The 14,717-nt window shown below is 42.6% G+C and overlaps 1 long non-coding RNA gene across 1 annotated transcript; it reads left to right on the forward strand.

Moving 5' to 3' along the window:
• The first annotated feature begins 40 nt into the window (after nucleotides 1–40).
• Nucleotides 41–9,523, forward strand: LOC142056589 (uncharacterized). The gene is made up of 3 exons (XR_012660389.1): nucleotides 41–151; nucleotides 8,430–8,551; nucleotides 9,212–9,523. It is a non-coding gene; the product is annotated as an uncharacterized LOC142056589 (long non-coding RNA).
• Nucleotides 9,524–14,717: the final 5,194 nt, after the last annotated feature.

Raw genomic sequence — 14,717 nt, forward strand, 5'->3', positions numbered from 1 at the left:
TACCGGTGACTTGCAGGGTGTCCTAAAGATAGTACTTCCTTTGGGTCAGGGAGGGGATGGTGAGAGGAATACTGCAATAAAGCCTGGAGTGCAAATTCAGATGGCTGAAATACATCTGCTGCCCGGGATGAACAACAGAGAGGTCAGAGAAGTAAGTAAATGCAGGCATGAGCTTTCACAGCTTGGGTGAGCATCGTAGGATTGTATCTTAATTTTGTGATGGGATTCGTAAGATCATTGTCAAGGGAGGCTAATGCACTGAAGATTATTCTAACGAAGCACTATCCTTTAAAAGAACAGATTTGAGTGCTCAGTGATAAAATATTTATTGTTTAATCTGGACTGTCTCTTCGACAAATTTTGTTGGCTGAACTGTTACACTAGCACTGTGTTAACACTATAAAGATGGGCAGAGCATTTTTTTTTAAATTTGTAAGGAATAGGTAATATTCTGACTAACTTCCAGGCAGTTAGCACTTTTTTTTGAGATGATTTTGCTTTTGCATCTCCTGGCAGATACCACACAAAGAGTACCTTGAGAAAAAAAATGTGCCTGCATTTTGACACATGTGAAGCTTGCCAAGAGAGGTCACTGCAGCATCCTCAGCAGATGCATTCACAAAGGCATGAAGCAATGCACTCACAAGGGTAGTCTGAGGGGGCCACTGTCTGCCTCCTATGGTTTGGATCTTGCACAGGACATTTAACCCCAGGTGTGAAGAAAACTCAGCACTCCCCTAATCATGGGAATGACCTTAATATCATGAGGTATTTCAAAAAAGGCTATGTCCCTTTTTTTTTTTTTTTTTTTCTTTTCTTGTGTGTAAAAGAGAAAAGCAGACAGTGACTGTTGCCAGTTCTTTTACACGGACAGAGTGATACCCTCTTCTGTAAGAGCTCTCTCTGGCCTCCCAAGAGTAGGAATTTTCCAGCTGGCCATCAGATTTTTAATTTCTATTTAATTTATTCTAGATCCTACCAGCCCACATCTGCTCTCTTCTCTTGCTCAACAATTAGCTATGCAGCTTGAGCAAAAAATGCTATTAATTCCTGAATTTCCAAGCTCAGTTCTTTCACTTAAGAATTCTCGCCCATCTCTCTCCCCTTCCTGCAGTTCCTGGGTTCTTCATCCCAGGGTGGAGGAAGGCAACGCTGGAGATGTTTCACTTCCCTCACAGACATGGTGCTGAGGGATGGAGGGTGAAGGGGAAGCAGAGCACAGGATGAGCCGCTTTTCATTGACCGATATCCAGAACGAACCATCTCACATGTCTTTCTGTATAACATGGACTAAAGTGCTTCCCTGCATTCATTCCTGTTTGAACTATTGCTTTTCTTTGAGTAAAACAGCCAAGTTTAATTAAACCATGCCTAGTGACAAAGGATCTATCCTCTGCTCTCTGTAAATTGTTCCAGCAGTTAATTTATCCTCACTGCTGACACCACATGCCTTGTTTCTAAGGCATATTGTTTAGACAGATGTGTGTGAGAGCCCACTTCCAAACTTTTGCTCCAAATACAGGTACTCCTAAACTACACCTGTATGAACCCTTCCCTTTGCTCTAGTGAAGAGCTTCAGCTTCTGGAAACTCTTGCTGTGAGACGTTTTCCATTCCTCAGTCATCCAGTCGACTCCTTTCTGAAGCCCCTTAATATATTATCATTCTTCTTGAATTGTACACATGACGCCGGGACACTTTTAACCAGAGACCAGCTATAGACTTTGTCCATAGCATCCAGAGTTCCCAGGTTCATATGCACAAGGATTCCTCTAGCTCTTTTGTTGGAACAAACATTTTCTCCTGTTGGGTTACCTGCCTTGATCCCTCTGCAGAGTGACTGCTTCTAAGGGCTCCATTAAACTGTAAGGATGCCCTGCAAGATTTGTCCTCTGACAAATGATGACTTTTGGCTGTGCTGAAGTTCGTATCAAAAATTGGTTGCTTCTGTGCAGTTTGCCAAGTATGTCACATTGCTCCTTATCAGGGATCTCATTTCTTCATTAATGACCACTCCATCATTTCATGTGACTTTGGGTCTGTCCCTGCTCACAGGGCTATCCATGCATTTCACATCAGATAAAATACGCAAGAGGAGTAGGAACAAAAGATCCTCTGTCCCACCTGAGCTCCTGAACCACAAGACTGAATCTCATTTTTTAGGCTCACTTTTATTTTCGCTGCCTAGTGGAGAAAACAAGGCTGTGGAGGAGGACCTCCAGCTCATCTCTGCTGGTTAACAAGCATGTACCAAATTTGCCAGGCCTGCTCAGCCACACCTGAGGATGATGTCAGCCCAGGTAACATTGTAATCTGTCCCACTGTTCCTGGAGGAGATAGGGAGTATTACTAGAGCTGTTCCTGTAGGGAGCCTTTCTAAATTACCACATGAAACCTCCTCATCGCGCCATAACCCAGATTACAGAGCAGCCTCCACCCCCATCTCCCCAGCCCCTCACCACAGCAGTGCAGAAACCTTGTTTAGTGGCTGATGATGGATGAGGGTAGAGACAGCTATTTGCTTCAGGGGATGCTGCCTGCTCCTGTGTGTTGTGCCACCAGTATTGGGTCCCAAAGCTGATAAAAGTGGGTGACTGGTTATTTTGGAAGATATTGGGCTCCTCCACAAGGTACAGGGCCCTGTCTGTGGTGATCTGCATGAAACTCAGTGCTGAGGTGTGTCCAGAGTGCACCCACTAGACTGAGCCCTTCAGGAGATCTTAATGCTGGGTTGCTGAGTCCGGGATGCCACACAGCCGTGGGCATGAAGTAGGTGGGTGCTAAGAGTTCAGCATGTATGAGATGGTGGTGACTCTGGGCTGCACAGAAGACCAGGAAGGCTGAGGTTCAATAGTGAGGTACCACATGAGTTTGGAAAATGGCAGGCTTGGCCGCAAGTGTCTCAAACAGCTTAAACACCCCCTTCCCCCCCCAACCCCCCCCCAACACCCATATCCTTTACTGGATTTAACCATGGCGATTTTAACTGCAGACCCCATGTATTGTTTCCATCCTCACTTGGGCTCTATTTGCCCAGTTCTGCCACTGTCCGTTCCTCTTCAGCCGCTTTCCATCACTGCAACATTTTTGCTCAGAGAGGTCCTACTAGCTGAGATTTCTGCCAAAGTTTAACTGGTCATAAATGCAATGAGCCAGGTGCTGATATTATTTACTTCTGCAACCTCAACAGAGTTCCTCTGGACTTGTACTGGTGCACATGAGAACAGATACTCTCCCATTTAATTTGCCTTACTGCATATTTGCTAAGTGCTAACTGCATATTTGGCTCAGTACAGAAGGCAGAGGACAAAAAGCCTGATGCATAATAGAGTGCGGTTACCTCCCAGATGCTGCTGCCTGGGCTGTTTGCACAGAGCGCTGTAGTCACAGCAGTGGCTCCTCCCACAGTGTTCCTACACCAACTCCAAAATTACTAAGATAATTTTTTCTTTAAACACCCTGCTAACCTCTAGGTTTCTTGCTGATTTGTGTGCAATCAGATTTAAATGTCAACACAATGTTAACATTTAACAATTATCACCAGGAACTTCTCACACCTCTTCCTTAGAAGATATAAAGAAGTCCAATGCCTACCTGTTCCTAAAGCCCTATCGCCAGTTTGAAGCAGATTTAGGTGATATGTTGAACCTCTATCAGTTATTATCACCTGCAGTAGCCCCTGGCACAGGTTTGCCCTAAAATGTGCTTTCTCTGGGAGCCTTCCAGATTTCTCCAATTGCAATCTCACGAGCCGGAGAGAGCCTGTATTGTGCAAAATAAGAAATAGAAAAAACAAAACCCGAGAGGAGAAAAAATAGCCTGAATGGTTTAATTTCTGTTTTAATTCCAAAAATACATGAGACCCCAGACATTTCCCACATACAACTCCTGTCTCTGCAGCACAAAAAGGATGTATTTTAAATGGTACTGTTAATGGAATGGTATGTTGCTACTGGATAATGGTCTGCTGTGGAGAGATAATTGTTGAGGCAAAGCTGAGGTATTTATTGAAGATAAACACTGAGGCAAAGCCAAGATGTTTATTTTCTAAGCACTGTACTGTAATGCAGGCAAAACATATAATATCATTAGCGTTATTACTAATGCATTGGAAGCCTGAACATGCCCCATCACAAACTCTTGTTAATTCGGCAGTGGAAGAACTGGGCCCCAAATGAGAAATGCACCCAGCCTGATCCAAGTACTGCTAGAGGGCAGCTCTGTTGATTGTATCACAGGCAACACCCGAGGGTTGCCCCTCTTGGCTGGTGACTGCCCTTCTGTAGCCCCAGGAGGTGGCAGAAGTGCTGCCTGGAGACCTGACTGCTCACAGGTGAAGCGTCAGGAACATGCACATGTTTGTCTCTCAGCATTGGTGAAGTACAGGCCCATACAAGCACGTGGGCAGCGTCAAGCTGAAGCAGGGCCTGGTACCATGCGGCAATGGAGAAAGATGGGCTCTGTGTTACACCTGGGCGGTGTGTGCAGCCGCTACTGCATGTTTGGGTGTGGTGGGGCTCCTCTGGGAACATGCTGGTGCAGGTTTTCATTTGTCCATAGGAGGATGGAATCCCAGCTGGTGTTGGGTGCCCTTTTGTCCTAGCAGTATCTACCCTGCACCTTACAGCAGTGCTGAGCAGGGTGCCAGCCTTGCTGTTCACAGAAGTCACTGGTTTTGGCATTGCCCTTGATAGATGTAGAAAGCTGAGTTATCTCTTGTTCACCATTCTGCCCAGGGATGGGTGCAGGTCCTGAGTGTGTGAAGATATTTGAACACTTGGCTCCTACTAATTACATTGGTCATCAGGCACCTAAATACACCCATGGGCCTGGGCATAACTCACTAAACCCATTCAAAGAGGACAGCAACATCCTTGAGTGTTTTATGCATCTGAACACACTGATTTCAGATTGGCTGCAAAGTGAATATGAGCACCTACAGAAAATACCCTGTGTCAGGCTATTATACAGAGTTGAAAGACAATGAAAACTTCTTAGACTTATTCTATTTCTCAAGGCTACAACCCAGATCCTTTTAAAAAACATAATTGAAAATTAGGCCCTCACATACCTATCTTATGTGTGTGACTGATTTTCAAAGGTACTAAGCATCCAAAGTTGTGTATCAGCATCAGCTGAAGGAACAAAAACTTCCAGGATCTCCATCCCTTCAGAGAAATTCGACCATTTCCAAACAATCCAGCCTTTCCATATACATACTGATGTATTTAAAAAAAAAAAAAAAAAAAAAAAAAAAGGCAAAATAAGCATGTAGTTCTCTTTTGTTTGGACTATGATGGATGCCTCCATTGTATCTCTGTCACCAGCACTTTCCTTCCTCAACCCAAAGCACAGCATTGTCTTGAGAACTGCTGATTTGGTTAATCCTGCTCCTGTGGGATTAACCTCTGTGTAGCCATGTGTAGTTCGCTACAGACTGGCTGTGCTCTGTAGTGACCTGCTGCATCTCCCTTTCTGACTGTCTTGTGGGTTTCCACCAGTAAATGGGGTGACGAGGGAGATGGTGACCCCTGGGGCTTGCCCTAGCGTGCCATCAGGATGCAGCCAGGTGTCCCTGCAGGACCAACATGGAGGGGCTTGCCACAACGCGGACCTGCACCTGTGGGGTATAGCCAATCTTACTGGGAGCTATGAATTAATCCTAATTGTTTGCAAGGCTCTTTACAAGGTTTGCATATAAAAAGTTGGCAACCACAGAAATGCCAAGGGAACATAATGTGATTCAGGCTTGTACAACAAGTGCTATGAGGTAAGTTGACCTGATTACAGAATAGTGTATTTCTAGCTTTTCCTTCAGTTTTGGCAAACCCCACAGAGCTATAATTTTGATTTTAGTTCTTCACTGAATAGGCCATATCTGTCATGTAGATATTAATTATTATTACTTGTATTTTGATAACATTAAAAGTCTCTGACAAGATCAACAGCAGTCACCATATACTCATTCATAAAACCATGTTCATTCCAGACTAGCTACAATTGTCAAAGAAATCTGGGGGGAAGGATATGATGTACAAGCAGAAAAACCATTGAGAATTTATAAATGTCAGGTTATTCTAATGATTTTGTCATTAAACTACTTCTGTAATTACTCATATATTGAAAGAACAAATTCACAAGGAATATAGCATAAAAATAAAAGTTGTATGGGAATTTCTGGTAGTTACCTGAGTTTCAGACCTTATGCCTGTTTGTACCATGTTATCTCCCGAATCATCTGTACCTGTCATGTATTTGACAATACATGTTTTGTCAAGTCAAACAGGCTTCATTAGAAAGAAAGAGATGATATTAATATCTCCCAAGCAGGATTCTGTGTGTTTAATGCCGAGGTAGTCAAAGCTCTTTCAGGATCATACAAAATAGAATTCACATTATGTTTTTCAGAAATTAGCTTTAACTTGTTTGTATGAGTAAATACATTTGCAAATAAAGACATAAAGGCAAGTTGGTTTGCTTCTGAGAAATCCCAGGATTGTTTTAATGCCAACTGCATCAATGAACTCCAGTAGACTTGAAAAGGAAAACTGTAATTACTGGATTACTTGGTGCTATAATATTCAGTGTTATGGTAATGAAAGATGAATTAAACATGGTATAGGACTGAGGAACCCCTGCCTTCTAGACTCAACTTCACAGAGGCTTTAATTGGGTATTTAGCAGAAGGCAGCTGGATACATATTAGGGCACTCACTTAAGTACTCTGACATTTTATCTAATCCTTTCTGCTTCCATACCCCAAAAAGTAGTTGTAAGTCTTGCCCTCTACTCCTGAGCTGCATAAATGGGAAAAATAAGAGTAAAACCAGTTGCCATTTTGGTGTGATCAATGCACTAAAGCATAAGTTGTTTTGATCCGACAGTATTACAGCATAAAAACTGTGGTTCAAGAAGGACAAATGTGGAGATAACTTTTTCAGTCCTTCCTCAGACAAAATTGATTTCTCTGATGGATAGCTGGAGATGGCAAACAGCAGAAATAGCATGCTAGCTGGAAGCCTCTGGCAGGGGCAGCACTGCATTTTTGTCTTTCAAAGCTTAATCGATTTAAAGGATATTTACATACTTATTGGCCTGTTCAGAGTATTTGCTGTTTGCACATGCACCCTGATCTTCCCATAGTTGATAAGGGCAGTATATTCTGTTCTTACATAGCCTCCACCGTCATGGGTATGGTATCTGTACTTCACAGTAGTGATGGACATGCATGCCATGATGTGCTCTGCCAGCCACCCCTTGGGGGTGGGCCTTCTGCAGCCATCTTTTGGTGGGATACCAGTCGACACATTTCTTTTTATTATTGTTAGAAAGACATGGCCAAATACAGTTGGAGCAGGAAGTTCTGTGGTTTGTGGTGGCCTTTAACTCCTTGGAAAGTTCATTCTGCAGATTCAGAGCTCTAGAAGAAAGTTCTAACTTCTGCCAAAAAGATTTTTTTCTTACCACAGGGACTTCTGTACCTCAGGGGATTGTGGCTGAGAGCGCTGAGGCTGATGGCAGTTTTCGCTCTGCAACTCTCTGTGGCCTTTTGTAATGACCATGAAGGGTCTCAAAGATTAAGAGCCTGAACTATGCTGGAAATGCCATTAATGGCTAGGGTAGAGAGCAGGAGACAGGTTAAATTAATTCATAGCAGCTCATGTTCAGCTGCAGTCTTCTGTAATATCTGGAGCTTGGTATCATGACATGCAGGGTGAGGAAGACCACCTTTACCTCCCCAGCAGGCCCCAGTCATGGAGGGTGTCAGGTAGAGTCTTAGCAGGGAGGGAGCCTGGCAAGTGCTCCCTGCAGAAGTTGCTCTGTGCTATTACTGTGTGTCAGGAGTTCAGAGCTAATACCCAATTACATATTGGCTTAGCCAATAGTGGGATTGTATTGTTGGCTGCACAGTGGCTACAAACTCTTCAAAAATATTTTCCTCTGTTTATCAGAATCTTCTATTTTACTGCAATTAGCTTCAGACGTCTGTTCTCATACATACAGAGTGCTGATTACAGCTGAGGTCAACAGGCATTTTGATGTTGATTTTCATAAGTGTATGTTTGAGTACCCATTGCATATGCTATTGTGCCTTTTCTTCATCGAGGCACGAATACAATGCTTGCTGGTTTTGAAAAAAGTGTATTAATTATGTGAAACTCTGAGCCCAGCCCAAACATCAAAAGGACTTGTAGGTGCTCACCTTCTCACTGGAGGTTTGCTTGATGAGCCCAGTGATCTGTGCTATACTATGCACGACCATATTCTTTGTCCTTAACTTCTGCTGGTTTGCATATATGTAATAGATCTGAAATCGTTATGGTTCCCATAATTCTTCCACACATTCTTAATTGCAAAATTCATGCTTCATTTAAAAAAAACCCTAAGTTCATACTAGAGATATTTTCATTATTTTATGTTTTGCTTTAGTGATCACAGAATGAGGAAGATGTTGATCCTGCAAGGAGAGGGAATGGAAAGAAGTGTGGATGAGAAGTGGCAAGAGATGAAGGAAAAGAAAGGAATTTTATGTCTTCTTCTTCAAGCAGAAGGTAATCCATTGATATTTAGTAGAAGAATTCATAATAGATTTAAAATTAACTTTGGCAATCTTGACAATAGCAGTATTTACCAAGTGGAGGGGTAGTCCCCATTTCTACCAAATTTGTCTACTGACAGAAGTGACTGCTTTTCTAATTATCCCATTGTGAAAATTTTGCGCACAAAACTTTTTGTTCTGTGTCTTCTAGGGGTTTGAAAAATCACTGAATGAAACAACTACGAAAATGACTAGCAAAGTGGCTCTGAGGTGCGTAAAAATCTCAAGTCTTCCCTCCACCTCATGCTTGAGATCTCCCATTCTTCTGAGTTGCTGCTCAAGCTCAGAAGGGAAAAGGAGACTGAAGTGAAGGGAATATCTTTCTTTAAAAAATTCAACTTGTTGAAATTACTGCTCTGCATTGTTGACACTCTTTTAAGCACTAGCAGGGGGCAATGATTTGGACCCATTTGTTTCTCTTCAAATGAAATTATTGGTAGGATTGTGCCAGCATTAGCTGGTGAATTCTTCTAAGCAACATCAATTGGTGGCAATGACAACATTCCAGAAGGCTAATTTAAAATATAGAGTGTATTGTGTAATTCTTTTTATTTGTCTGTTGCACAATATATTTGCTGATACTTGTTTCTTTCCCTCCCTCTCTCCCCCCTAGGCTATCAAACAAAGCTGCCCAACCTTACACTCATCCATCAACCTTGAGTTATTAAGAGAATAACTGCGGAACATTTACAAGTGGATGGGATGGAGTGCTGGCTGCTTTTCAAGAACACAGAGTCAGTGCTACAAAAACTTTGCAAGATGGCAAATTTTCTCATGCTGCCTGTTCCTTGCTCTGCTAGGACCTGCTAGAAGGAATGGTTTCTTGAATTTAGGATAACTAATCTAGGTTGATGCCAAAACTGTTAATCATATCATATCTAGGACCAGATCATTATTTTATCTGAGTAAAATATCTTTTTTTTTTTTCTTTTTGTAAGTATTTCTCACAAAGGCTTTGGGATATATTGGAGGGAAGGAAGGGATAGGGATAAGTGCAGACATCCTAGGACTTGTGTTATTCGACTTTCTCCAGGATAGGCTTAAAAAATCAGTGCATGAAAGTAGAGGTTAAGAGATTGTAAGTGTCTCACACCAGAAGCATAACAAAATGAAAGTAAAATGGGTCATACTAAAGGACTCTTTCTCACTGATTAAAAGAGAGAGGTTGTGATAGAGTGAAGTTGCCATGCAATAATCTAAGAATCTGATCAACAACTTAGGGTGTGCACAAAGACATCTAAGCTGGTGCAGTACAATTTACTCCTATAGCTTGAAAAGGTGGGAAACTAAGTGCAGAGGCTCCATGCAAGCCTGCACTGAACCAAAAGCAATACAGCCCTGAGTGCTGTGCCAGCTGAACATGATTATTCTGCCTCTCCGTCCCTCTTGGCATATCTGCACAGTACATTGCTGTGTGGTGTGGACTTGCCAAATCAGCCCAGTGCTAGCTTGGGGATCTCTGCATCATATTCTCTGCAATGTAAATGTACCCTTGGAAATTAAGCCAATCTGTTTGATTTCTAGAGGGGTAGGAGAATGATTCCTGGCTAGCCAGCATTGGTCTAATTAAGTGGGACTGTGGGAAGAAGAAAACATGTCAGTCTGTACAGTGACTTTATAGACAACAATATCCCGGCAGGCACTGAAAAGCTGATCACTTTGAGCATCCTATATTCTGTTCAGTGAAAAGCTTCAGGCTCTACTTTGCTGATGTAGAGGCTTGAAAGTCCAGAGACCAGCAAGCAGTTAAGAAGTTGCTCCCAAGAGGGAGCACTCAGCTGTCAGGAGCTGCCACTGGACACATGGTGATATGGGGAAGAGGCTCTGGAGGCCAGAGAAGCAGCCATCACAGTCAGCCTTAGTGAGAGGCATGCAGACAAACTCGAATAGATAGCTCTTTTGTTGTGCATCCATTTTCTCTGCCTTGCCTTTGTTCCGAGTAGATCAGGCTCTGCTTTAGCAAGGCTGTTTGGTGATGGACACCGCAGAGGCTCCTGGAGGCAGAAGAACTGAAGATGAGTCAGGACCATGAGGTCATCCTGGCTGACCACAGAGAACTAGAGCCTGGGAGAGTCATGGGGCTCTGCAGCAGGAGATGTGGAAGCTGGGGGCCTGTAACTGGGAGAAGGGGCATCTGATGAGATCAGGAATGTAATTTACACAATTATAATGACAAAATTTATGAACTTGCGTTTTTAAATTCTTCTTTTCTGTGTCAGTTCAGGAATTGGCTACAAACTTTTGTTTATAGTCTGTGGTAAATTTGGCATGTCAGAGGGCATTTAATATCAGGAAAAGTAGCATAGCTACACTACTAAAATATGACTAATTTTCAGCAGCTCCCACACTGTCTGTGTTTTGTCCACTCAATAACAACAGTGCTTGGTGCCTCCACCCTGCATGCACAGCAGTTAGATGGCTTTTACTGCTCTACTTGATGTTGTAAAGGCCCTCAACAATGGCAGCACAGAGAGTAGTGGTAGGGAGAGTTTACCAAAGTTGTCTGTGAAGAAATATCACAAATTCAGCCACAAATACTTGAAACACAGAGGGTAAATTCCTGTGATAGCCTTTACATGGGAGGGAAGCTGAATGAAAACCGATGGTTCCATGCCTGCTAGCTGCCCTCTTCTCCCTCCTTTGTCAGTTCATATCATATCCTCCCTCTGACTTTTATTCCTACTGCACATTCCTGTGATGTACACCATGCCTGACACCACCCAGCCTTAGCACACCCCATGCCTTGCCTTCTGGCTCCCCTCTTCTCCCACTCTCACTCTCAGTGACTTGCATTTTCATCCTCAGACTTTAGCTCATTCATTAGGCTTCCCTCTGCTTCCCCTCCCTCCTGGTGTGGCCTACTCTGGCTGAACACTTTTAACAAAATCCCTTGTTATCAACCTGATATTCATCAAGCACATTTCCCTTCCTCTTGTTTATCTCCTTCAGCACTGCCCTTATTCTTTGTTTCATTATTTGGTTCTTCCACTGCTCCCAGGCTACGAATACCCTCAAAGCCTTCTTTGCTCTTGATCTACCTCTCCAACACTTCTCTTTGAGCTTCTGTGTTGCATTGACACCACGAGTACTTGCTATAACCCCGATTGTGGCCGGAGGAACAGTGTTTCCATGTGAAAAAGCACTAAATGTTCATTGAAGTTCACCCTGATTTTAGGGACAATTTCCAGACCGATCCTGGTACATCTGGTTCAGAGAAAAATCAAGTACCAGTTGTTTACTTTCAAATCTTTCTTCTATATGTTATTTTAGGTCTATCTCTAAGCAAAATATCCCTGCTTTTTTTCCCTACAGTACTTAGCATGTAGACCTACTAAATCGATTTTTCTGCTCACTCTTTGATTTCTAGGGCAAACAATCTGCCAAAATAGCCCAAGAGATATCCACCCCTAGGCTAGCACTGACCCAGGGACCAGCTTGTTAGACAGCACTGCTTTGCACTCTTCCCTTGTTGGCTTCTTTGTCAACCAGCTTCATACCATCATTTGCCATGCTGCAATCAGTCGCAAGCTCCCTGTTAAAGTTTATAAAACTTCTCTCTTACAAATTATTCTGTGTACTGCTCCCTTTGTTGCTGTTGCCTCAGAAGCAGTCCCACGTACAAGCGCCTGGAAATGCAGAGAGGCTTATTCTTTTCAGGACAAGCCGTGCCAGGCCAGAAGAGAGCAGCGCAGTTGGATTCATGCTTTAAAACTCTTAGTATATCAAAAAGATCTTATACTGATGCTATTTTCTGTTTATTTGTATTGCCGCTCTTCCCATAGTTTTTACCATCCTCCTCCTCCCTATGAGGTCCAGTGACATTATCACTACATCCCATATGGGCCAAATCGTGCCAATAGCCAAGAGGTGTGGTGGAATCTAATCTGGGTCACACAACTTTCAATTGTGTATCTAGGCCATCCAGTCCAGAGTTATTTCAGGTAATGAGTTAAAGATAAATCTCCAAGCCATTAAGAAGACAGTATCAGTTGCTGCTCTGTTGTTTTCTCTGTGAACAAAATTCCTAGGAGCATTGATTTCCAAGCTGATACAACAGGGTTCGGTTTTTTTTCCATTGTCTCATTGACTAGAGCGCTCACTTTCCATGCCAAACCAGGAACGGTTGCAAGAATTTTCTACAGAACGACCATTCACATAAAATAAATGCATCAGGCATCTGTGAGAAACAGAGCAGACCATTCTTGAAAGCAAAAACTCTCAGCTGACATCTTGGCTGGAATTAAAAATCCTGTTGTGTGATGCTGAGAAACTTCAACAACCGTCTGCTGAAAGGTTTAGGAAAGAACATAGATTTAGTTCTTTTTCTCCCTCTCTCATTTTTAATATTAATTTAACTGTGTTAGAGAGAGCAAAACTGAGAGCATGATGAGAGAATGACCTGCTGCTTTTTCTGAGACTGCAAAACCTGCCTAGCTGTCTATTGTTGGTGGGCACAATCCATCCTCAAACAGCTGGTTTCTACAGGTCACCATCAGAACTGTAAACTCACAATAACTTATCGTCACTATCAAACTAAGTGCGTTAGGATCACAAAACAGATGAACACAAAAACATAAATCTTGATTTGCCATCATCAGTCCCCTGAAGTGCCTGGCACTGGCAGAACAGCTCTTTTAAAACTGTAGACCAGCTGCTCAGCTAGTGTAAATCAGCATAGGATGTTGTGAAGTGGACAAACATTGGTACTGCTTAGAGGTTGTTTTAAAGAAATCAGTGAGTAACTAAATGTTTAGCATGCACACTAGGAAGGGTATAAAACAGGAGTCTAATCTGCAGAAAAGAAGATTATTTAAATAATTTATATATATTAAAAAATAAATCTAGTGGCTAAGCACCAGACAAGCTACGTTGCAAACCGCCTTCATTGCAGGTTTGTAAGAACTGATTATACCAACATCTGCCACACATGAATGATTCTGCTCCGGTGGAAGGGCTGAACTGGGTGTGCTCTGGAGGTCTCTTCAGTGCTTTTACAGCATGGAGGAATGGACCTCCGTGTTGAAACGGTTATGGGATTAGCAAAACACCTTTGGCTCCTTGCTCCCAGCGCAAGACAGGCCAGAAGATTTGCAAATTGGTTCAGTCCCATGTGTTAACCTCCATGTTATTCAGCCAAAGTTTCTTCGCCTGCACTTGATTTCTGAGCATAGCTAGGAGAGGAGACAGCCAGTGCACTTAAATCATTCTAGCAAGTTAACTAGCAAATGTTAAACCATTCCAGTAAAATTTTAATATTCCTTTTCCTGCTGAACTGAGCTATAACAGCTATTTAACTGTGTTGTAGTTAACTACATTATATAAGTATCTAGTTATTACTATATAACTATATAAAATATAGTTATAAAGCTATACCTATTAAGTAGCTATAATAGCTACATGTGGGGTTTTTTCAGAAGGTATTTTATACATTGAAAGCACTGGAAAAGCTTCCATTGGCTTTCATGGAAAATGCTTCAGGATTAAAGGGAGAATATTAGTATATTTTGACATAAATTAGTTTCAGAAGAAAGTGATAGGCACAGCAGAGACTTTACGGTATCATAGGACTGGAATTCAAGTGTACACTCTTCCAATGGATTTTCCTAAGCATGTTAGAGTAAAAAAGGTATTCTTCCATCTTAGTTTGCCCTTTAACATCTGTTCTAAGAAGCTATGAGTATTTTAGTAGTGCATGAGGCAGATTTTAGAGGCAATTTTATCAGATAGCCTCTCTTCTGTGGGATTCTCAGTGCTGGCTTGCCCAGTCTCCTGCTTTGTGTGTGGTTTAAGGACCATAGGCTTTATCAGAAGAGGAACAGGACAATTGTACTTTGAGAAGAGCGTTGTAGTTCCTCCAAATCCCTGTGTTGTTGAGGCCACTTGAGTGGAATTGTTTTGAGGCAGGACGGTGCTTTACCACGTAGCACAATTAAGACTGAGACCAAGCTTGCGCAGGGGTGTTTCTCAAATTATGCCTGTGGGATGGGTTGTGTTGCAGGAAGGTTTGCAGGCACCTGCAGGCTCAGGGGCACTTTTCAAGGCTAAGCCTGGTCACCTGACACTGGAGGGGTGGGGAGACCACACTGTGTCTGGCATGGCAAAGAGGAGGTCAGATCCCT

Source organism: Phalacrocorax aristotelis, chromosome 4 (genome assembly GCF_949628215.1).
Source record: "Phalacrocorax aristotelis chromosome 4, bGulAri2.1, whole genome shotgun sequence".
In the NCBI taxonomy this organism is placed as follows: domain Eukaryota; kingdom Metazoa; phylum Chordata; class Aves; order Suliformes; family Phalacrocoracidae; genus Phalacrocorax; species Phalacrocorax aristotelis.